This window comes from Bos taurus, chromosome 10 (genome assembly GCF_002263795.3).
Source record: "Bos taurus isolate L1 Dominette 01449 registration number 42190680 breed Hereford chromosome 10, ARS-UCD2.0, whole genome shotgun sequence".
In the NCBI taxonomy this organism is placed as follows: domain Eukaryota; kingdom Metazoa; phylum Chordata; class Mammalia; order Artiodactyla; family Bovidae; genus Bos; species Bos taurus.
Window position 1 is genome coordinate 1,251,238 of NC_037337.1, and position 24,802 is coordinate 1,276,039.

Genomic DNA, 24,802 nt, shown 5'->3' on the forward strand with positions numbered 1-24,802 from the left:
ATGTCCATTGAATTGGTGATGAAATCCAACCATCTCATCCTCTGTCTATCCCGTTCTCCTCCTGCCTTCAATCTTTCCCAGAACTGGGGTCTTTTCCAAGTAGTCAGGTCTTCATATCAGGCGGCCAAAGTACTGGAGCTTCAGCTTCATCATCAGTCCTTCCAATTGAATATTCAGGACCGATTTCCTTTAGGATGTCTCCTTGCATCTCCTTGCAGTCCAAGAGACTCTCAAGTCTTCTCCAACACCACAGTTCAAAAGCATCAATTCTCTGGTGCTCAGCTTTCTTTATAGTCCAACTCTCACATCCATACATGACCACTGTAAAAACCATAGTTTTGACTAGACAGACCTTTGTTGGCAAAGTAATGTCTCTGCTTTTGAATATGCTGTCTAGGTTGGTCACAGCTTTTCTTCCAAGGAGCAAGTGTCTTTTAATTTCATGGCAGCAGTCACCATTTGCAGTGATTTTGGAGCCCAAGAAAACAGTGTCTCTCACTCTTTCCATTGTTTCCCCATCTATTTGCCATGCAGGGATGGGGTAGGATGCCATATTCTTAGTTTTCTGAATGTTGATCTTTAAGCCCACTTTTTCACTCTCCTCTTTTACTTTCATCAAGAGGCTCTTTAGTTTCTCTTCACTTTCTGCCATGAGGGTGGTGTCATCTGCATATCTGAGGTTATTGATATTTCTCCTGGCAATCTTGATTCCAGCCCAGCGTTTCTCATGATGTACTCTGCATATAAGTTAAATAAGCAGGCTGACAATATACAGCCTTGACGTACTCCTTTTCCTATCTGGAACCAGTCTCTTGTTCCATATCCAGTTCTAACTGTTGCTTCCTGACCTGCATATAGGTTTCTCAAGAGGCAGGTCAGGTGGTCTGGTATTCCCATCTCTTGAAGAATTTTCCAGTTTGTTGTGATCCACACAATCAAAGGCTTTGGCATAGTCAATAAAACAGAAGTAGATGTTTTTCTGGAACTCTCTAGCTTTTTCGATGAGTCAGCGGATGTTGGCAATTTGATCTCTGGTTCCTATGCCTTTCCTAATCTAGCCTGAACATCTGGAAGTTCTTGGTTCACACACTGTTGAAGCCTGGCTTGGAGAATTTTGAGCATTACTTGGCTGGTATGTGAGATGAGTGCAACTGTGTGGTAGTTTGAGCATTCTTTGGCGTTGCGTTTCTTAGGGATTGGAATGAAAACTGACCTTTTCCAGTCCTGCCGCCATTGCTGAGTTTTCCAAATTCGCTGGCATATTGAGTGCAGTACTTTCACAGCATCATCTTTTAGGATTTGAAATAGCTCAATGGAATTCCATCACCTCCACTAGCTTTGTAGTCATGCTTCCAAAGGCCCATTTGACTTTGGACTCCAGGATGTCTGGCTCTAGGTGAGTAATCACACCATCGTAGTTATCTGGGTAATGAAGATCTTTTTTCTATAGTTCTTCTATGTATTCTTGCCATCTTTTCTTAATATCTTCTGCTTCTGTTAGTTTCATACTGTTTCTGTCGTTTATTGTGCCCATCTTTGCATGAAATGTTCCCTTGGTAGCTCTAATTTTCTTGAAGAGATCTCTAGTCTTTCCCATACTACTGCTTTCCTCTATTTATGATAAAACATAACTATATGGTTTTTCTTTTAATTTGCTGATGCTGTCAGTTACTATTTTTTCTCATTTTGATCCATCCTCCATTCCTGCAATAAACCCTACCTGTTCATATTTTATTAATTTTACTACTTTGTTCATTGCTCAGTATTTCATGTGGAATTTTTAAGAAAGAAATCACAATATGACTGAAATTTTTCCAGTAGTTTAAATTACGGATTTAAATTAACTTTACGCTAATTGTATATGGTCTAGAATAGTTTGAAAAACAACTTATCTAGTCTTTGAAAGTCAGCTAGAATTCAGATCACCAGGTGCTTGTTTAGATGAAAGATTTTTGAGTATTTAAAATTTTCTTCTGTTAAGCCTTTTCATTCCTTCATCTTCCTGTATCAATTTGATTCATTAACGGTTCACCCATAAATTATCCATTTCCTCTAGATTTTCAAGCATAAGCAAAGCGCTGTATATAGTCTCTTTAAAATTTGTCTCCTTTCCCATTCATGCTTTTTATCTTTTGTTCCTTTAACCCGGCTTTACAGGGTTTCATCTATTTTACTCATCTTCAACTCCTCCCCAAATCCACTTTTAGTGTTATATATCCTTTCCACTATTTTGTATTCTATTTTATTCATTTCTGAATTTACCTTTACTAATTATATCCTCTTATTTTCCACTGTCTTATTATTTATTGTTATTTAAATTGAGCAGTAATTAACTTACTGCCTTTATTTCCATGTTCATTTGTCAGTTTTTTCTTTAATAATAATAATTTAAGGTATAATACTAACTTTCTTCTCAGTATAGCTTTAGCCATATATCATAGGTTTTAGTATGAAGTATTTCCCTCTTTATTTCTTGATAATTTATAATTTCAATATTGACTTCTTCTTTGACTCAAGGGTACTTAAGATTTTTCTCAATTATTAGCTATATAAAATGACTTGTGAGTCATCTTTTTCTTGCCACTGATTTATTGTTTATTAGACTGGAGACTGCTGCCTACAAATGCTATTATTTTGAATTTTTAAAAGTTTGCCTTGTAATCAAGAACATGACTAATTTTCATAAATATCTGACTGAAATTTTTAAAAAAGGAAAAAGTGCATAAAGTTGTAAAACAGGTATATAATATGCTAATAGCTGTTTATATTATTCAGATCCTCGGTGTATCTGCTAATCTTTCTACTTGATGAAATGTAGAAAGTCTCCTGTTTACTGCATATTTACAATAGGTCATGTAAGTGCCACATACATATCTGTGTTTGTGTGTGTGTATGTGGTTTAATCTTCACCAACTGTGAGGTAGGTATCACTTCCTTTTTTAGAGTTAAGGAAGATGGGACTTCAAAAATGGCAAGTAACTTTCCTAAAAACACAGATCAAATGGCTGAGCCAGAATTTCAAGTCATATTTGTTCTCAGTGCTCAAGCTCCTAAGACCATGCTCCTACCTCTGTGTAGCTTTCACGATCTAGTGTACTTAATACCAGTCTTCGTTTCACAATTATTTTCTATTAAGTTCCTAAATAACCCTTCTCTTTAACTAATTCCCTCTTCACTCTTCCATACAAACTATTTTGTACTTCTAATCAGAATTCATCGCCTTTTTGAATGCCCCATCCTTTTCCCCCTCTGCTTTGGTATACTTTAAAGCCCAATTCTGTTTCCTCACATAAAAACCTTCCTAAATTTGTATCACAAGTCATAGGGGGAAACAATCTTACTTAAAACTGGCAAAAAAAAAAAAAAAAAAAGGCAAAAAATGAATGTACTCAGGAATTATTGTATGCTTAAAGAATCATATTGGCTATGACTATGACATCAGCTACTAATGTTTAAATGTCCCTTTAAATTGCTATTGTTTTTAAACAACAACAAAAATATCTATTTCCCACAAGCCATTAATGAGTCTTCCTGCTAATTGTTCAGTAAATACAACTTGGTTTAACTGTTTTCTAATTATTCCATTTTACTTTGGCAAGTTTTGTTTCCCACCTTTACTTTTTTTGGTATTACTTTTTAAAAATGGTTATTTATTTTTTTAATTTATTAATTTTAATTGGAGGCTAATTACAATATCGTATTGGTTCTGCCATACACTGACATCAATCTGCCACGTTGTTTCCCACCTTTAAGACAAGGTTTGTATCTAATAGTTTCGTGATTCCTGAGATACTCAGTGCAAGTCAGAAAAAGATAAATACATGCAGGAATAAACAGCCACAGAGAGCAAAGAAGAGTAAAAAGAGGGCACAAATTCAGAGACTGTCCAAGATGACTTTCCCATTAAAAAAGTAAGATGATAGGTTTCTTTCTGTACAATTCAAATCAAGAAACGTTTGAAAACTAATTATTCCCAAGACACCATGCAAATATTACAGGGAAGTTTTATGGGGTGAATCAGGTTTCCCAAAATATGTTGAGTCACAAGTAGCTAATCCCTGGACCTTGTGAAAAATGGCCTCACTTGGAAACAGGATCTTTGCAGATATAATCAAATTAAGATAAGGTCCTATGGGATTAGGACTGGCCCTAAACCCAATGACTGGAATCCTTAAAAGTAGGCCACGTGAAGAAATGAACAGAGACACAGGGAAAATGCCAAGCGACAATGGGGGCACAGACTGGAGTGAGTCAGCTGCAACCCAAGGAACGCCAGAGAATGCCAGCAACCACCGCGAGCCAGGGAGAAAGGCGGGGAACAGAGTCTCACAGTCTCCAGAAGGTTTCAACTTGGCCGACACTGTGACTTTGTACTTCCAGCCCCAGTCCTGTGAGAGAATCCATTTCTGTGGTTCTAATCCACGAGTATGTGGAACTCTGTCACAGCAGCTCTATAATACTGAAAAGATAAACTGACATGTTCCTTATTCTCAGTATCTTATGATCTAGCAAATGGATAATATGCCAGTAGAAAGGAGAAACAGGTTCCGTATACAAATAAATCAGACATTCTTGTCTCATCTTACATTCCCGTGGCTCATTTTAACTGCAGTCACTGCTGCACCAAACAGCTCACGGAAGATATAAACTCACAGGACACTGACTGCACCAGGCATCCTTTGCTTTCCGTTCCAGGATCTCTGTGACACCCCAGTGTGGGTCCCCAACATCCATGCATGTACAGCCTATGTAAGATTGAACACGAGTTGGGACTGAAGGGGAATGGGAGCTAGTACGTATAATCCTTTTCCTTAGGTAAACAATTTTACACCGCTCCTCTGCAAGTCCTGGCTTTCAAGTTGTCTTGGTGATCAGCTTGAGAACACATACTGGCTGTACCTGTTCACTATTTAACATCTTCTAAGCCACTACTCTTGTTCCTGGGTCACTTCACAAAGCAAGTATTTCACACAAGTCTTGTCTCAAGATTCCGACTCACAGGAGACTCAGGCACACAAACTGCTGTTGTTGTTGAGTCATTAAGTCGTGTCCAACTCTTCTGCAGTCCCATGAACTGTAGCCTTCCAGGCTCCTCTGTCCATGGGATTTCCAGGCAAGAATACTAGAGTGGGTTGCCATTTCCTTCTCCAGGAGATCTTCCCGACCCAAGGATCAAATCTGTGTCTCCTGCTTGGCAGGTGGATTCTTCACCACTGAGCCACCTGGGAAGCCCCAAGATACAAATAACTGACAATTCAAAGGCAAGTTTGGGTTCAAGAGACTGACAGAGTTTATGAGAGTCACACCTTGCTGAGACAATTGGAGGTAATTGCATAAATGTGGCCTGGAACCACACTGCGGCTAGGTAACATCACAGTGTGAGGAAGATGAGGTTCGGATAGAGTACCCACAGAAATGGTGTAACAAGACTCAAAGGTACAGCCACACTGCTTTAATGTTTCTCAGCTTCTATTCTAAACAATGTCAGAAGTAGCTAATATACCAGCATAAATCAAATGATAATAAAACCAAGACTCTAAAAATAGCTAGTGGAACATATATTTCAATATTCTTCAATGGATATCTGGTTACCATCTTAGTCATTATTATATACCATACTATAAACAAATTTGGTGTGAATTTACTCAAAAAAGTAACATTCATTCACAAAAATAAAACTTAAAAAAAAAAAAAACACTTCAATTGCATGTGTACATCTGAAAAAAGAAAAAGAACTGTATGTGCATGCCTACAGTACAGCAGTCCCACAAACATGTCCATGTCCTAATCCTGGAAAGCACGGCTAAGGGGACTCTGTGGATGTGAACCAAAAAAGTTTCTTAATATTGGGAAAATTTCCTGAATTATGTGGGGGAGACCTGCTGTAATCACAAGGGTTCTTATAAGAAGCAAAGAGAAAAGTCTGAGTCAGAGGAGATGTGAAGACAGAAACAGAGGGTCAGACAGAGGTTTACTATGTTGCTTGCATAAAGATGGAGAAGAGGCCATGAACCAAGCAATGCAGCTGGACTCTAGAAGCTGAAAAAAGCAGGTAAATGGATGCACCAAACAGGCTCTGGAGAAAGCATAGCACTGCTGCTATCATGATTTTGGTCCAATGAAAACCATTTCAGACTTCTGATCCCCAAGGTTGTAAGATAATAAATTTGGGCTGTTTTAAACACTAAGTTTGTGATAATTTGTTACAAAAACAATATGAAAAATATCCTATAATCCAGTGATCCCTCTTCCAAGGATAAATTCCAGTGAAATCTCACCAGACATGAAGTGATCTTGAAATACATCCACAATTTCTTTGGCCTTATACCTTCAAACACTGGAGCTTAATCCATCTCCTCTCGTGTGGTCTAGACTAAGTGACTCACTGCTAATGAAGAGAATATGGCAGAAGTGATGGAGCATGACTTTCAAGACTATCTTGTGAAAGGCTTCCTTCCTGCTCTTTCTCTCTGGGATCACTGGGGGAAGCCAGTCGCAGTGTCATGGAGACTCTCAGGCAGGCCCTTAGAGCAGCTCATGGCAAAGAAGTGAGGCCTTGTGCCAAAAGTCAGAAGCAAGAGACTATGAGTGAGCCATTTAGAAGTGAATCCTCCAGTCTAGTCAAACCTCCAGACGACTGCAGGCCTGACTAACAGCTTAACTAACTTTATGAGAGACTGTGAGCCATATAACCAATTATGACATTCCTGAATTTCTACCCCAGAGAAACTCTGAAGTATTAAGGATTTCTTGTTTAAGTCACTAAGATTCGGGGTAATTTATTAAATACTGATACGTTACTAAAATAATCAATAAGAAGTTCCATACGAGGATGCACACCATAGCAAAGTTTGTGGTAAAAGAGATTTGGAAAAAAAAACCTTAAGGACCTTCCCATCTGACAGATATTACAGAACATTACATAGCAGACTTAGTACCACAAACCAGATAGATCTTAAAAACAGTATGGAGGGACTTCGCTGGCAGTCCAGTGGTTAAGACTCCACGCTTCTAATGCAGGGGACATATGTTCACTCCCTGGCAGAGAAACTAAGATTACACATGCTGTGTGTGTGCGCGTGTGCTAAGTGACTTCAGTCGTGTTCGACTCTTTGCAACTCTATGGACTGTAGCCCACTAGGCTCCTCTGTCCATGGGATTTCCCAGGCAAGAATAGTGGAGTGGGTTGCCATGCTCTCCTCCAGGGAATCTTCCCAACTCAGGGATAGAACCAACGTCTCCTGGATTGCAGGCAGATTCCTTACCAATGAGCCACCAGGGGAAGCCCCATGTTGCATGTGGTAGCACCCCCCAACAAATATTTTTTTAAATAGTACTGATTACTATTTTTTAAATAGTATTAAGAAAATAAAAAAGAGTATTGAGTTAAAAATGTTAAAAAGTTATACAAATTAAAAACATAAATTTGGTACAATACTCCAAAGAAGAAAAAGTAGGAACCAAAAGGTATTTCCACATCCGTGTTCAGAGCAGCATTATTCATAAAACCAAAAGATGAAAGCAACCCAAGTGTCCATCAAAAAATGAATGGATAAACAAATGTGGTATACACACACTGGAATATTCAGTTCAGTTCAGTCGCTCAGTTGTGTCCAACTCTTTGCGACCCCATGAATTGCAGCATGCCAGGCCTCCCTGTCCATCACCAACTCCTGGAGTTCACCCAAACTCATGTCCATCGAGTCGGTGATGCCATCCAGCCAGCTCATCCTCTGTCATCCCCTTCTCTTCCTGCCCCCAATCCTTCCCAGCATCAGAGTCTTTTACAATGAGTCAACTCTTCACATGAGGTGGCCAAAGTATTGGAGTTTCAGCTTTAGCATCAGTCCTTCCAAAGAACACCCAGGACTGATCTCCTTCAGAATGGACTGGTTGGATGTCCTTGCAGTCCAAGGGACTCTCAAGAGTCTTCTCCAACACCACAGTTCAAAAGCATCAATTCTTTGGTGCTCAGCTTTCTTCACAGTCCAACTCTCACATCCATACATGACCACTGGAAAAACCATAGCCTTGACTAGATGGACATTTGTTGGTAAAGTAATGTCTCTGCTTTTGAATATGCTATCTAGGTTGGTCATAAATTTCCTTCCAAGGAGTAAGTGTCTTTTAATTTCATGGCTGCAATCACCATCTGCAGTGATTTTGGAGCCCCCCAAAATAAAGTCTGACACTGTTTTCACTGTTTCCCCATCTATTTCCCATGAAGTGATGGGACTGGATGTCATGATCTTCATTTTCTGAATGTTGAGTTTTAAGCCCACTTTTTCACTCTCCTCTTTCACTTTCATCAAGAGGCTTTTGAGTTCCTCTTCACTTTCTGCCATAAGGGTGGTGTCACTGGAATATTATTCAGCCTCAAAAAAGGTGGAAATTCTGACAGATATGACAACATAGATGAACCCTGAAGACTTATCTTATACGAGTTTCTAAGGGAAGTCAAATTCATAGGGAAAGAAAATGGAATGGTGGTTGCCAGGAACTGGGGAGGAAGAAATGGAGAATCAGTGCTTACTCAGTGGAGTTTCAGTTTGGGAATGTTAAAAAGAACTAGAGATGAATTGTGTGATACATTCACAACAATAGTTAATGCCACAGAACTATATATACACCTAAAAATGGTTGAGCAGGTAAATTTTATGTATGTATATTTTACCACAATTAAAAAAAAGCCTCATTAACTACAAAAAAGACACAAAATGCTGAACATTTCACAAGAATTAATGCATATTTAAGAACACGTGTGAATGAGTGCCTATAAGGGGAGTGGGAATAAAGGGGTGCAAGCTTGCCTTGTCGGACTGATGATGTCATGATTTGATTTACAAAAATAATTTTCAAGAACATACCTAATACTTAACAAGTGAGATGTCATCTATAGCAAAACAAGAAATGATCTGTGTAACTTTCCTTCTAACGTTATGGAAACCAAGTACCACAAATTGTTGACTATTACAGCTAGAAGATCTAGAAATCACTTCATCTTTTACATTCAAGGCACTTAATACTTCAAAAGAAATGTAATTTCAGAATTATCTGCTATTCCAAGCAGATTTTACAAGGCATTGTGTTTCAAACAGCAAACTACCACATTCCTTGACATTAGAAGACATTTTAGATAACATAAATCTTTAAAGATTGTAGGAGTAGCCAAAGCTGTGTTTTCAATGCAGTAGCAATAATATTTCAAATAGTTCTACTGTAAGTTTCTTGGAGGTTAGTTTCCATGTCTTGTACCTTTATATTGTCTGGCATTTAGTAGGTACTTAGCTGCGCAGTCGGAAACGGCAATGGCACCCTACTCCAGTACTCTTGCCTGGAAAATCCCATGGACGGAGCCTGGTAGGCTGCAGTCCGTGGGGTCGATAAGAGTCAGACACGACTGAGCGACTCCACTTTTACTTTTCACTTTCATGCGTTGCAGGAGGAAATGGCAACCCACTCCAGTGTTCTTGCCTGGAGAATCCCAGGAACAGGGGAGCCTGGTGGGCTGCAGTCTCTGGGATGGCACAAAGTCGGACATGACTGACGCGACTTAGCAGCAGCAGCAGCAGCAGCAACTACGTAGTGAATGTACTTCCTCAAGTCATCTTCTCTACATCATATTACCCTATCCTATCCTGTGTACTAGGTGAAATTACACTCGGAGATTGGTAAAAAAACAAAGCGGGGGAGGTCAAAATTAAAGAAAACATTTAATATAAGAAGACTGCTAAATTATGTGAGATTACTTTTAAAAATAAGAGAAATGGCAAAAATCGAAAGAGCAAGGCATGAAAGACCGCAATTAACAGCTTTGATTCACTTCACAGACATACTTAGGAATATTTAACTTCTGAACTCCTCAATAGCTCAATTCTGACCATATCAATTGTAAAAGTGTTAGATGCTCAGTTGTGTCCAACACTGACACAACCCCGTGGACTGTAGCCTGCCAGGCTCCTCTGTCCATGGAATTCTTCAGGCAAGAATACTAGAGTGCGTAGCCATTTCTTTCTCCAGGGGATTTTTCCAACCCAGGGATCAAACCCAGGTCTCCTGCATTGCAGGCAGATTCCTTACCATCTGAGCCACCCATATTAATTAACAATAATTTCAAAGACCACTAAAGCCAACAGTATAGTCTTATATTAGGTATTTCATAATAAATATAAAAGAAAAGAAATCAACTTTTCGTACTTTAGCTCTTTCTTATTTAATCCCCCTAAAATCTCAATCTAATATTATTCTGTTTAGCACAAGTATTAATTTGATTAATAAGATGATCTTTAAAAAGTATGTTATGAATGTCATTATGAAAACTGCTGCATCTCCACTTGCTTAGCTACCACGTATTTTACAAATTCACGTATTTTACACCACAGCTAAAAACTCAAAACCGAGATTTCTTTTTCATTCAATGAATGATTTGTTGATTTATACTGCTTTTCAAGTAATTTCTGTTACATATTATTTTGTATGTTATGCAACAAGAGACATTATAAAACAGTTTTACAGACTTAGAACAAAACATAAGACTTACATTCTTTATGTCCTTATATACAATACATGACCTTGTATAAAGTCACAATATATGTAATTAGGAATAATTTATCATTTAAAATGAAAATCACGCTACACCGAGCTGTTTAAATAGTAAAACAAAATAATTTATATAAAAATAAGAACCATAAACTCTCAAAAACTATACCAGAGTTCAAAGATATGAATGGCATTAGCTATTAAATTTCACTTAAATTTTTCTTTAACTTATTGGAAAAATATATCAAAGGATCTTCTAGAAAATTTAGATATACTACAAAAAACAAACATTTCATTTAAAAATTTAATATAACACCATTAATTCTAGGTACAATTTTCATCAGATTTTAAAAAGAGATTCTAAGGACTATTAACCCTGATATACATGATTAATAATTCTTAGAGCAAAAATAGTTTTAAAAATAAAGAATAAAATTGCTTATTTATCAGTGAAAACCAGGCTAGTTTTATTCAAGTTCAATTCCTTATCTTGAAAAAAAATTTCTAAAACAAAAATAAAAGGTTCTTTCAAGACTTTCTAATACATAATGAACACTACTTAAGATACATTGACCCTGGGGTGCTTTACAAAGCCACTGCCATTCTGATCAGAGAGTAGGGAGGTGTGACAAGCTGGCTACCATAAATATGCATAAAGATAAGACAGCATTTAAAACTATACTCAATCTGAAAACATGTTTTTAGACATTTAATGAAAGGAACAAAAAACAGTGCAATGAAAACACTCAATATCAAGAGTATACCTTATGAGTATTCACTAGACAGAAATATATCTAAAAGAAAAATCATGGTGCTTTAATTTGAAATATTTGCCTATAGACTTTATTCAATGATATCTAAAAGTGACCAAAAAGTAATAGAAATACTTAATACAGATCTTAAATATTAAGCCTATGAAAAAATTTATCACAATAATTTTGCCCAAAGTAATTTACATTATAAAGTGATTTACTCTTGAATAACCTAATTAATAGCAGAAAGCTATGTTAACAAAGGAAAAGATCCACTGCTTCATACATAATTTATTAAGATTTCCTACAGGATTTATCTGAAGCAAAGAATTTGAACATCTCTTCTGTGATATAGAATCAAAGTGTCTGATACATTCCACTGTCAAAACATTCATAGCCAGATATTCTTCCTACTTTTAAAAATCTAAATAATTTCTTCTATACAGGTTGTAATTATAAATTATGGCTTTTTATAAAAAGACTTCTACCAACAGCATTGCTGCAAGGGTTCTTACTCCTCTGCAGTTATCATTTCAGCCTGGGTGGGAGAAAGCATTGCTGCAGTCATTTGCAAAAAGGCACTAGGGTTGTGACTTCAAAGTAACAAAGGCCTGGTATCTTTTTGCCACCCTATTCACAGGCAGTTCACTGAGACCGTTTGCAAAGGCAGGCTCTTTGGTAACCAAAATTTCATCAATCAACCAAAGCCACCACTCAAGCTCTGCAGTACCTGCCTCCACCTCTTCCTCCTCTCCCAAGCTGCCCTTTCCACAAGGTTCACATCAGCCATCAGCAGCAGCTTTGTATCCCCTCTCTTGGCTACCACTGCATGTGTCCCTGTGGCCAGGGAGGAAAAGAAGCCTTTCAATGGGCTACAGCTTTCGCCCCTGCCATGAATATGCTCCATTCTTTGTTGTCCTCTACCCGTTTCCTTAGATACTGTTATTCCACTCTACTCTGTCAACAGGCATTATAAAAACAAAACCTCTTTCTACCTTCAAAAACAGCTTTCTCTCACCAGTCTCCCCTTAACACTCGTACCCCTCCCCCTTCTCCCTCTTCTGTCAAAAACCCAGGATCAGAAGCACAAGAAATCCATCTCCGGTGCTGCAGTAGGGGGAAGGTGGGGGGAGACGCCCCTGCCTTTTCGCTTGGCCTGTGGCTGCAGACCCTGTGCCAAGGTAAGGCCATCGGCTTTAGACAGTGCAAGGAAAAATCGCCTCCCCGTCGCCCCCCCCCGCCCGCTCTCAACCCAGGCAGCAAGCTGGGCCAGCGCAGCTCCAGCACCTACCCCATTTCCGAGCCCAGCAGCACCTCCATCCCGTCTCCAGTGACACCCAGGCGGGCTGCGCCAATACAGCCACATGTCGGTCACGTGTGCGTGCGCGCAGCCAATCGGCAGGTCCCCGACGGGAACGGGAGCGCCCTGGTCCGCATCCAGCGATTACACAGCGGCTCCACGCACCTCTTTCCGACTCGCACTCTGAACTCAAAGGGCAGCAGAGCAAGGGCCCCTCCCCGCCGCACGGCTCCGAGCCCAGGCCGGCACCTAGCGCCCCTGGACTCTACCTCCGGGCCACCCACTGCAGCCGACGGAAGCTGACAAGCAGAAACAGTGGGGTGGGGGAGGTACATGGGGCAGAAAAATTATTAGCACGAGATACTAGAGGTGGGTGGGTGAGTAACGAATTACATCTCATTCGATACTTGCTAATATTTATAGCTTTGCAGCACAGAGAAAAAGAATTCTACTAAATGTATCAAAACAAATAATGTTACATTGCAAATCACCGATTTGCTAGGTAAATCACTGGAACTATGAATTAAAAACACAAGTTTCCAGAAAAGCTATGATGGCAGTACAGAAGAGTAGTTGAGACCAAAATCATGAAGTCACATAATCTGGATTAAATCTTCTGCTTCTGTGATTTACTAGCTGTGTGACTTTAGTCACTTAAAGGCTCAGTGCTTAATTTCCCCCACAAAATGGGAATAGAAACGTTGAATAGGAGTAAATATATATGAAGCAGTATTCAGAACACATCCTGACACAGTAAATGCTATGAGTCACTACTAATCTGTGACTTGAATATTTCAATGCAAATTCCACATTTCACTTTTAACCAAGTAAAGCGTGAATTATTTTTTATTAGTTAGAAGGACAAAATCCAAATTGCCAAGGATTTAAACTGGATTTAAAATCTGGTTTAAAATGTGGGGGGTGGGGGGAATCAGTTTTCATGATCTATTTCAAATTTAAAAGAATACTTAATGTTAGGTCTTTAAATGAAATATATTTATTATGATCTTAATTTTTCAAATTAATAGCAAGAAAAGCACTGAGCAAGCTATCAAACAGTGTATTTGGAGCAATTTCATTTTAATAAAAATGGTATAAATTAGAAAAGTAATGGAAAAATAGCAAAATGCCCACAGATATACATAGAGTGGATATTCACAGCAGTTATCCATGGAAGGTGGATTATGGAGTAATTTCTGCTTTTCCTTTCTGCTTTTGGATACTTTTTTCTTTTGTCTCTGTATTATAATGCTTATATAGCAAATACTCCCTAAATATTTGTTGAATGAACAAATGAAACACATATTATTAGTAATTAAATATATATATAACAAATGAAAAGTTTAAATATATTTAGAAACACCTTCCCTTGATATTTGAAGTAAAAGAAACATTAATCAACTTGGTTCTGTCCTAAATATCTCTTTTGTCAAGATGACTTAGTTTTACAAAAGGCTTTCAAGACTCTCTTTACTTTAAGTGCATGATTCATTGACTAGGACTTATTTAGTCATCAACTATTTGTGACAAATTCAGAACAGATAATTCCTCATAAGGCCTAAAGCTTCTGGAAAGAAAAAGTACCCTTCTAAACACAGAATTTAAAAAGCTTTTAAAATAACTTCTTAGTACCCTAAGAAACAACTCCTGACTCTGACTATGATTCAAGCTACTATTTAGTACACCAGTTTGTAGCCAAAGTATTTGTCTAAATTTTTATTACATGTGTTATAAAAGTTAGTGATTCAAGTGAAAAAATTTTACAGAAAGCTATGACCATTATACATTCATCAATCAATATAATTCAAATCACAAAACAAGCCAATCTTAAAACTTTACATTTTACAATGTTTTCAACTGAATTTTTTCAGTAAGATTTGCAAACCAGTTTTCTCATCAATTCCACAAAAGTTTGATTTGAATTTTGTATAACAATATATTTAGCTATTTTTAAAAATTATTAATTTTTTTAATTGAAGGATAATTGCTTTACAATATTGTGTTGGTTTCTGCCATACATCAACATGAATCAGCTATAGGTATGTTGGGGAAATCACACTGATTGAAACCACCCACCCTGGCCAGGCACCATAGTAACCATTTGCATGAGTTGTTTTATGACAGGAGATTCTGATAAGGAATAGGAAACTAATAAGCCACCACCAACCCGAAGAGTTCGGGAAAGGCCGAAAGGAGATACCGCGTGTCAGTCCACTTCCCAGAATCCCTCTGGCTAGCATCCATCTTGGCTGAGCAACGCGTGCGCCACCAGGAAAGACTCTGAATTAGAATGATTGGCAAAAGACCACCTGGAAACTAATCCCATCACCATAAAACCCAAGACTGCAAGCCACGTGTCAGAGCAGTTAGTTCTCCTGGGTTCCCTTACCCCGCTGTTCTCCACCTGGGTGCCCCTTTCCAATAAAATCTCTTGCTTTGTCAGCACACGTGTCTCCTCAGACAATTCATTTCCGAGTGTTAGACAAGAGCCCAGTTTCGGACCCTGGAAGGGGTCCCCTTCCTGCAACAGGTATACATATGTATACCTATATGTACATAGGTATACTCCCTCTCGAGTTTCCCTCCCACCTCCCATCCCATCCCAAGCTCCCTGAATCATACAGCAGATTCCCACTGGCTATCTATTTTACACATGGTAGTGTATATGTTTCCGTATACTTAGTTATTTTTAAAACTACAATTAAAAACATATACAATCAAAATGTATTGGCACAAATTTGGAAACAGTGGAGGTCACTGAAACATTAATTTGTGCTGCTGCTGCTGCTGCTAAGTCGCTTCAGTCATGTCCGACTCTGTGCGATCCCGTAGACGGCAGCCCACCAGGCTCCGCCGCCCCTGGGATTCTCCCGGCAAGAGTACTGGAGTGGGTTGCCATTTCCTTCTCCAAAATTTGTGCTACTAGGTTTATATGTATCTCAGAATAAAGCTCCTGCCATCCCTATTTATGTACAAATTTTATATTCAGGCTACATATATCTGTATGCATTAAAAATATTTTCTGATTAAAATTTACTCCAGAAATAAGTTACAAATTTCATATTCAGGCTACATGTATCTGTATGCATTAAAAATATTTTCTGATTAAAATTTACTACAGAAATAAGTTGTATATTAAGGCTATTATAAGACTACACCAATAAACAGTCACTGACTTCAAATGATCTGTGCTCATCAGGATTACCTCGTCTGTTTTTAATAAATATTCATAAGTAAATGTTGAGGGCTTCACTGGTGGCTCAGATAGTAAGAATCTGCCAGGGGGTTGCAAAGAGTTGGATACGACTGAGTGAGAAGGCAATGGCACCCCACTCCAGTACTCTTACCTGGGAAATCCCATGGACGGAGGAGCCTGGTGGGCTGCCGTCTGTGGTAGCTAAGAGTCGGACACGACTGAGCAACTTCCCTTTCACTTTTCACTTTCATGCATTGGAGAAGGAAATGGCAACCCACTCCAGTGTTCTTGCCTGGAGAATCCCAGGGACGGGGGAGCCTGATGGGCTGCCGTCTATGGGGTCGCACAGAGTCGGACACGACTGAAGCGACTTAGCAGCAGCAGCAGAGTGACCAACACTTTCACTTTTCAAATAAATGTTATAAATACGAATGCATGCATGCATGCATGCTAAGTCACTTCAGTCGTGTCCGACTCCTAGCAACCCCATGGACTGCAGCCCACCAGGCCCCTCCGTCCATGGGCAACAATATCAGCTAGTATAAAATGAGTTAAAACCAGTGAACTATAGTTCACGTTAAAAAAACAGAAAAACCCTCTGAACCTTCTGTAACTTAAAAAAAAAAAAAAAAATGGAATAGAAAGAATAGGATTCTATTCTGAATAGGAATAATAGGATTCTTAGTATCTTAAACTTTGCATTCCACTTTGACATGAGCATGTTAGGCCCAGTTTAACACTTGTGATTTCAAAAACTGACAAGAATACGGGCAACAATATCAGCTAGTATAAAATGAGTTAAAACCAGTGCTCTGAATTCAGCTATTTCGACTCCTGCACTTTGTTAATACTCAACTCTCTTTACTGGAGACCTCAAATAGAATAGACTAGATTAATGCCTACAAAGAGATCAATGAAAGTTTTTTTCTTTAAAAATAATAATTATGTATTGAAAAGGCGTGTACTAGTATAGGTTCTCCAGGGGCTAAGCAATCAAATAAACCTCAAATTCATTTAACAACCTTCCAGTCTTTAGATTTGTACTGGGTTAGGGTATGACAAAAAAGCATAAGAAGAAAATAAAGTCAGTCACATTTCAAAGACCAACTGGTTCTGAAGACCAATTCTCCTCTTTTCTAGTTTTTATGGGACACGAGAAGGAGCTGAAATGCTGTACAGGCAATGGGAGTTTAGGTGGTGTATAGACCAAGTGGGAGGTACACACACAGTCCTCATATAATATATATGTGTTCTGTGTTACTTCAAAAAGCAAGTTCCAAAATTGGTCTCACTGAGCTAAAATCAAGGTGTCTGCAGGGCTTTACTTCTTTCAGGAGGCTCTAGGGAGAATGTGTTCTCTTGCCCTTTCCTGGGTCTAGAGACCAACTTCAGACCCGGGCCAAGGGCTCTCTCCTGCATCTTCGAAACTAGCAGTGGGGGACTGCGCTCTTCTCAGGTCGCAGCTGTCACTTTGCTTCCACGGTCATTAGCCTTTTCTCTGACTCTTGCTCTTCTCTTTTACATTCTCAAGGACTTACTTGAAAGACTGTTCTTACATTGGCCCACCTCCACAATCTGACAATCCAGGGTATCTCCTTAGCAACTTTATTCTATCTTCAACCTTAATTCCCTTTTGCAACATAATGCAACATATTCACAGGTTCTGGGGATTAGGAAGTGGACATCTTTAGGGAGCCATTATTCTGCCTAAACTGCACTAAAGCTTTATCTTCAACTATTCTAAAATGTGCATCCTAATACCAGTCCAATCAAACTAATCACTTGAAAGTTAAAGTGAAGTCACTCAGTCGTGTCCGACTCTTTGCGACCCCATGGACTGCAGCCTACCAGGTTCCTCCATCCATGGGATTTTTCAGGCGAGAATACTAGAGTGGGTTGCCATTTCCTTCTCCAGATCTTCCCAACCCAGGGATTGAACCCAGGTCTCCCGCATTGTAGGGCAGACGCTTTACCGTCTGAGCCACCGAACTAATCACTTAGCCAATTCTAAAATTCACCTTAAATACAGAACTTTCTGCCTTTACTATAATGTGGTACAGTAGAAGGCTCCAGCGTACACAGACTGAAGAATCAGGTTTCAAGTTCTGAATCTTTCATTTCATAGCTCTATGGACTCCGGATGTCACAACTATTCTACTTGATTCTACTTGACTACTCTTTCATCAGTAAAATGAGAACAATTGTTTGGCTTATTTCACAGAGCTGTTATAAGGATCAAATGTGTAAATATAGACAAATTTTATAAACTGTGAAACACTTTTTACACATAAAGGACTATTAATTGCTCTATCGGTCCAAATCAAGGTTCAGCTTAAACATAGATTTCCATGAAATAATCGACCATTCCACCCAGACTCAATCCACCCTCATCTTCCCTCCATTGTTCCTGCCTCTTTTATGGTACAAACATATTAGTGCCTCTGTGTACATCCCCTTTCCTAGTCCTGACTGTAAGAATTCTAGGGGAGAGCCACACCCGATTGTACCTTGAATGTCTCATGGTGTACACCATAATATGCTGTTTATTAAGTCCTATTAGTATAAGGAATGATTTGAAATTAATCTCCAAAGGGCATGCAATGCAGATCCCACAAGGAATAATAGTAATGCAAATGCTGAATAATGAATATTACTGTAAAATATAACCATCTACTTGGGGTTAAGTTTCTGAGGTTGGGTGGCTGCACAATAAAATCGCTTTAGGAGCTTGAGAAGTTTTAAAAACGTCATTAAGTCAGAATCTCTGAAGACGAGGTCCAGGCACAGGTGAGTACCGTCAGAACTGCGGAGCACCGTGCGTCACTCCAGCTTCTGCCATCAAAGCTCCTACTGCACTACAATAGGGAGACTGTTTTGAAATGTTTTTAAAGTCAGAGGGCTATACAGCCTAATGCATCTGCCTACAGAGGAAAAAAACAAACTTCTTTTTTCCTGTCAAAAAGCTTCCTAGTCATGTACTAGCAATTAACATGAGAAAAACAATAGGGACTAATATACAGAAAATGTTCCACTACAGTAAGGAATCAAAGAAATAAAAACAAAAGAATATAATTTTCCCCTATTAAGTAGAAAACGGTATTTTAAAATATTGTGGGTCAGTGAGGATACATTAAAAAAAAATAAGCAGTAGCTTTTTAAAGTCCTTCAAATGCTTATACTGGACTTTCCTGGTGGCAGAGTGAATAAGAATCTGCCTGCCAGTGCAGGGGACGTGGGTTGATCCCTGGTCTGGGAAGATTCCACAAGCTGCGGAGCGAGGAAACCCGTTCGCTACAACTACTGAGCCCACGTTCTAGAGTCCACAGGCCACAGCTACTGAAGCCTGTGTGCCTGGAGCCCATGCTCCACAACAAGAAAAGCCACCACAATGAGAAGCCCCTGCACACAGCAGAGTAGCCCCAGAGGGCTGCAACCACAGAAAGCCTACGTGCAGCAATGAAGACCCAGCACAACCAAAAATAAATGAATGAATGCATAAAAATAGAATGGTTATACTGAAGTAAGTCCAGTTAAAGAAATGATCTTACATACAATCAGATACAAATATTAATATTCAAACATACTCAGTATTGTCTCCACAAAGGAAATTTTAGAAACAAACTCAATGACTGATAACAACAGCTAGGTTGATTATACTTTTGGCACACTTAAAGATAGTTAAAGTTATGCCAAATATAAAAGGATAAAATACATAGGAATACATTTAAACCAAGGAAGTGAAAGATCTGTACAATGAAAATTATAAGTCAGTGATGAAAGAAACTGAAGACATAAATAAAGGGAAAGATATTCCAAGCTCACTGATTAGAAAAATTAACATTGTTAAAATGTCCATACTATCCAAAGTGATCTACAGATTCAACGTTAACCCTTTCAAACCTCCAATAGCATTTTTTACAGAAACAGAACAAACAATCCTAAAATGTCTATGGAACCACAAAAGACCCAAGATAGCCAAAGGAATCTTGGGGGGAAGAAAAAGCTGGAGGCATCACATGTCCTGATTTCCAACTTTATTATAAAACTATAGTGATCAAAACAGTATGGTAGTTGCAAATCAATTATGCTCCAAAAAAAAAAAAAGACACTAATATAAAAACAGACATCAGATCAAGGAAGACAATAATGCCCAGAAATAAGCCTATGCAAATATGGTAAATTAATTTATAACATAGGATCTAAGCATATACAATGGTGACAAGACAGTCTCTTCAATAAATGGTATTGGGAAAACCGGACAGCCGCATGTAAAAGAATGAACTGGACCCCTATCTTACAACGTGCACAAAAATCAACAAAAAATGGATTAGAAACTTATATTTAATACCAGAAACTGTAAAATTCCTAAAACATAGAGTGTAAGCTCCTTGATATCAGTCTCAGCAATGATCTTTCTTATGTGACACCAAAAAACAAAGGCAATAAAAGCAGAAGCAAACAAGTAGAACAACATCAAACTAAAAAGCTTCTACACAGAGACAGAAACCATCAACAAAATGAAAAAGCAACTTATCAAATTGAAGAAAACATTTCTAACTCATATATCTAATGGGTTAATATCCAAAATATTGATTACATTTAAAAAACCACAACTAAATAGCCAAAAAACCAAACAACTGGATTAAAAAGTGGGCAGAGGAACTGAATAAACATTTTCCCAAAGAAGACATCCACAAGACCAGCAAATACATAAAAAGATGTTCAACATCACTCATCATCAGGGAAATGAAAATCAAAACCAGAATCGTATCACCTCACATCTGTTCGAATGGCTATCATCAAAAGTCTGAAATAACAAATACCAAGGAGGATGTGGAGGAAAGGAAACCCTAGTGGACTGTTAGTGCGGATATAAACTGGTGCAGCCACTGTGGAAAACAGCATGGAGGTTCTTCAAGAAAATAAAATTCAACTACCATATGATTCTGCAACCCTACTGCTGGGGATGTACCCCCAAAAATGAAAGCAGGGTATGGAACAGAGTTCTGCACTCCCATGTTTACCGCAGCATATTGTTAATAACCAAGATATGGAAAAGTGTCTATCAATGGGTAAATAAATAAAAATGATGACACACACACACACAGGAATATTATTCAGTCATGAGAATGAAGGAAACCCTACTTATTTGGGACAACATGGATGGACCTTGAAGGCGTTATGCTCAGTGAAATATGCCAGGCAGAAAAAACAAATACTGCATGGGATCACTTATATGAGGAATCTAAATAAAAAGTCAATCTCATAGAAAAAAATAAAATTATGTCATGGAAGATAATTAGATACAATTGTATTATATAATTCATGTGACATTAAGTGAAAATGGAGAATTATCAAATTATTAACTCATAAATATTTATAACACTTATTAAATTATATAATTTAATAATCATAATTAAATTTATTAATTATAAAAATAAATTATAAAATTACATATTAAAGTGAAATACATAATTTGTAATATGATACTAACTAGCCAACTAGCCTTGTCTTTTTTTTAAATGAACTATGTATGTGCACAGAGAAGACTGAAAAGAGATCACTAAAATATCAAGTGTCTTCCCTGGGTGTAGAAATTATAAAAATCGTAATTTTTCTTAATCTTATAAAATTTCTACCAACACACATTATTTTTTTATTTTTTCCTTCAAAAGTTAAGTACCTCTAAGTTGGACACAATTTGAAATCATCACATTTGAAGGAGAAAAAAATTAAGGTAGCCAAAGGCAGATCCAGGTACATATATAAATTGTGGGGGAGCCTTTCTTAAGGAAAATACAAATTAATTCAAAATTGGTAGTGCTTTGGGCTTCCCTGCTGGTTCAAAGGTTAAAGCATCTGCCTGCAATGCAGGAGACCTGGGTTCTATCCCTGGGTCGGGAAGATCCCCTGGAGAAGGAAATGGCAACCCATTCCAGTATTCTTGCCTGGAGAATCCCATGGACGGAGGAGCCTGGTGGGCTATAGTCCACGGGGTCGCAAAGAGTCGGACATGACTGAGCGACTTCACTCACTTTCACTGCCAAAGGGCGTAGGAACTGCAATTAAAGATTACTATTCACACACATAGAAAACTGAGGCTCAAAGAAATTTCAAAATTAATTCAGGTCCACCCACAGTGAAGTGGCAGTCTGACTCCTAAGCCAGTGTTGGTCAAACTACTTCATCCTCATAAGCACTTCATGTTAGATCATCCACCTAGATCCAAGTACAGGAGGTGCTCTATATCCTTGGATTCTACATTTAACCATTGTGGATTCAACCAGCCATGGATCAAAAATATATAGCAAAGATTTGGGGAAAGTTCCAAAAGACAAAACTTGGATTTGCCAAGCAGCCTGGCAACTACTTACATAGCACTGCCAAGGTATTATAAGAAACCTAGAGACGATTTAATGTATAATGGGAGGGATATGTGTATGTTATATGTAAATACTATACTGTTTTATATTAATATAAAGGACTTGAGCATCTCCGGGTTTTGATATTCTCCAAGGTCCCAGAACCAACCCCTCACAGATATTAAAGGATGACTGTGTTATCTCCCAGAGCAGCTTGTTTCTCCTTCAGAGTCTCATGCTTCATAAACAGTTACGTGTTCAGTTTGCATTCCCACCAACAGTGTAAGAGGGTTCCCTTTTCTCCACACCTTCTCCAGCATTTATTGTTTGTAGACTTTTTGATAGCAGCCATTCTGACCTGTGTGAGATGGTATGCTCATTGTGGTTTTAATTTGAATTTCTCTGATAATGAGCGATGTTGAGCATCTTTTCATGTGTTTGTTAGCCATCTGTATGTCTTCTTTGGAGAAATGTCTGTTTAGTTCTTTGGCCCATTTTTTGATTGGGTCGTTTATTTTTCTGGAATTGAGCTGCAGGAGTTGCTTGTATATTTTTGAGATTAATTCTTTGTGAGTTGCTTCGTTTGCTATTATTTTCTCCCATTCTGAAGGCTGTCTTTCACTGTTGGTGGGAATGCAAACTAGTACAGCCACTACGAAGAACAGTGTGGAGAGTTCTTAAAAACCTAGAAATAGAACTCCCATACAACCCAGCAATCCCACTGCTGGGCATACACACCAAGGAAACCAGAATTGAAAGAGACACGTGCACCCCAGTGTTCATCGCAGCACTGTTTACAATAGCCAGGACACGGAAGCAACCTAGATGTGCACCGGCAGATGAATGGATAAGAAAGCTGTGGTATGTATACACAATGGAATATTACCCAGCCATTAAAAAGAACACATTTGAATCAGGTCTAATGAGGTGGATGAACTGGAGCCTATTATACAGAGTGAAGTTAGTCAGAAAGAAAAATACCAATACAGTATATTAATGCATATATATGGAATTTAGAAACATGGTAATGATGACCCTATAGGTGAGACAGCGAAAGAGACACAGATGTAAAGAACAGACTTTTGGACTCTGTGGGAGAAGGGCAGGGTGGGATGATTTGAGAGAATAGCATTGAAACATGTATACTACCATACCTGAAATAGACTGCCAGTCCAGGTTCAATGCACGAGACAGGGCGCCCAGGGCCTGTGCACTGGGATGACCCTGAGGGATGGGATGGGGAGGGAAGTGGGAGGGGGGTTCAGGGTGGGGAATACATGTACACCCGTGGCTGAGTCATGTCAATGTACAGCAAAACCCACTACAACAGTGTCAAGTAATTAGCTTCCAATTAAAATTAATTACCAAAAAAGTTACATGTTCAGTTATTATCATCCTAGCACCTAGCTCTGCAGCAGCAGATGCTCAATAAACATTTATTGAGTGAATACATTTTTTAAATAATAGAATAAGTGGAAACAAAAAATCTCAAACAGCTTAGACAATGTCAATTCGGAATCCATAAAAAATTCTCTTGACCCACAAATTTTTATCAATGGGTAACCACAGCTTTCTCTGGAAGATATCTAGAACAAAATCGCTTTAAATGCAAGAGACATTTCCACACTTCTATGTTCATTTAGTTAAATAACTAAAACTAAACAGTTTGGGGTTGTCTTATGGGAGTATGGCAAATCTATCAGGCAGCACTATCAAGGTAATCCTTGAAGGTGGGCGTATAAGCAAAGGCAAAAGAAATAAGAACAATGGAATAACTCAGAAATTAACTTTGTCTGAGTTAATTCTGCTTCACTGCTCTTATATGATATTAAATACGTTAAACATATATTAGGCTAAATATGCCCTGGTGTTACAGTAGTGAATATGCTATATTACATGGTAAGAAGGACTTGGCAGATGTAACTAAAATTATTAATTAGCAGACTTTAAAACAAGGAGACAAGATTCACTGTCACTCGTTTGGCACTTTCTCTGCATGCCATATGGTAGCCTGCAACCCTAAGGAAGGAACACACTCTGAAGAATGAGCTTATACGGGGAAGATGAGCCCCAGAGCACTGTGACCCTTGCCCTAAAGTTCAGAACAACGGCAAAATTTGTTTTGGCTTTGTTTGGCTGACATTTATCCAATGATGGTATTGCAAATATCTGCTTTAGGTAAGACCAGTACAGATGCAATAAAGAACAATGTAGAGACATGAGAAAAAAGATCTTCATACAAAAAAGACCTTCACGACCCAGAAAATCACGATTGTGTGATCACTCACCTAGAGCCAGACATCCTGGAATGTGAAGTCAAGTGGGCCTTAGGAAGCATCTCTATAAACAAAGCTAGTGGAGGTGATGGAATTCCAGTTGAGCTATTTCAAATCCTAAAAGATGATGCTGTGAAAGTGCTGCACTCAATATGCCAGCAAATTCGGAAAACTCAGCAGTGTCCACAGGACTGGAAAAGGTCCCTTTTCATTCCAATCCCTAAGAAAGGCAATGCCAAAGAATGCTCAAACTACCGCACAATTGCACTCATCTCATATGCTAGTAAAGTAATGCTCAAAATTCTCCAAGCCAGGCTTCAGCAATACATGAACCGTGAACTTTCAGATGTTCAAGCTAGTTCTAGAAAAGGCAGAGG

At 38.5% G+C, this 24,802-nt stretch overlaps 1 protein-coding gene across 14 annotated transcripts in view; it reads right to left on the reverse strand.

The window, feature by feature from the left end:
* APC (APC regulator of WNT signaling pathway) overlaps positions 1–24,802 on the reverse strand; it is a 131,706-nt gene that overhangs the window by 83,567 nt on the left and 23,337 nt on the right. For 6 of the 14 annotated variants that reach the window (XM_059890489.1, XM_059890494.1, XM_059890493.1 and 3 more), the window contains exon 1: positions 12,583–12,623. The exons of 7 other annotated variants lie outside the window; for them this stretch is intronic. The gene's annotated coding sequence lies outside the window, so the exon portion shown is untranslated. 14 annotated transcript variants of the gene reach the window in all.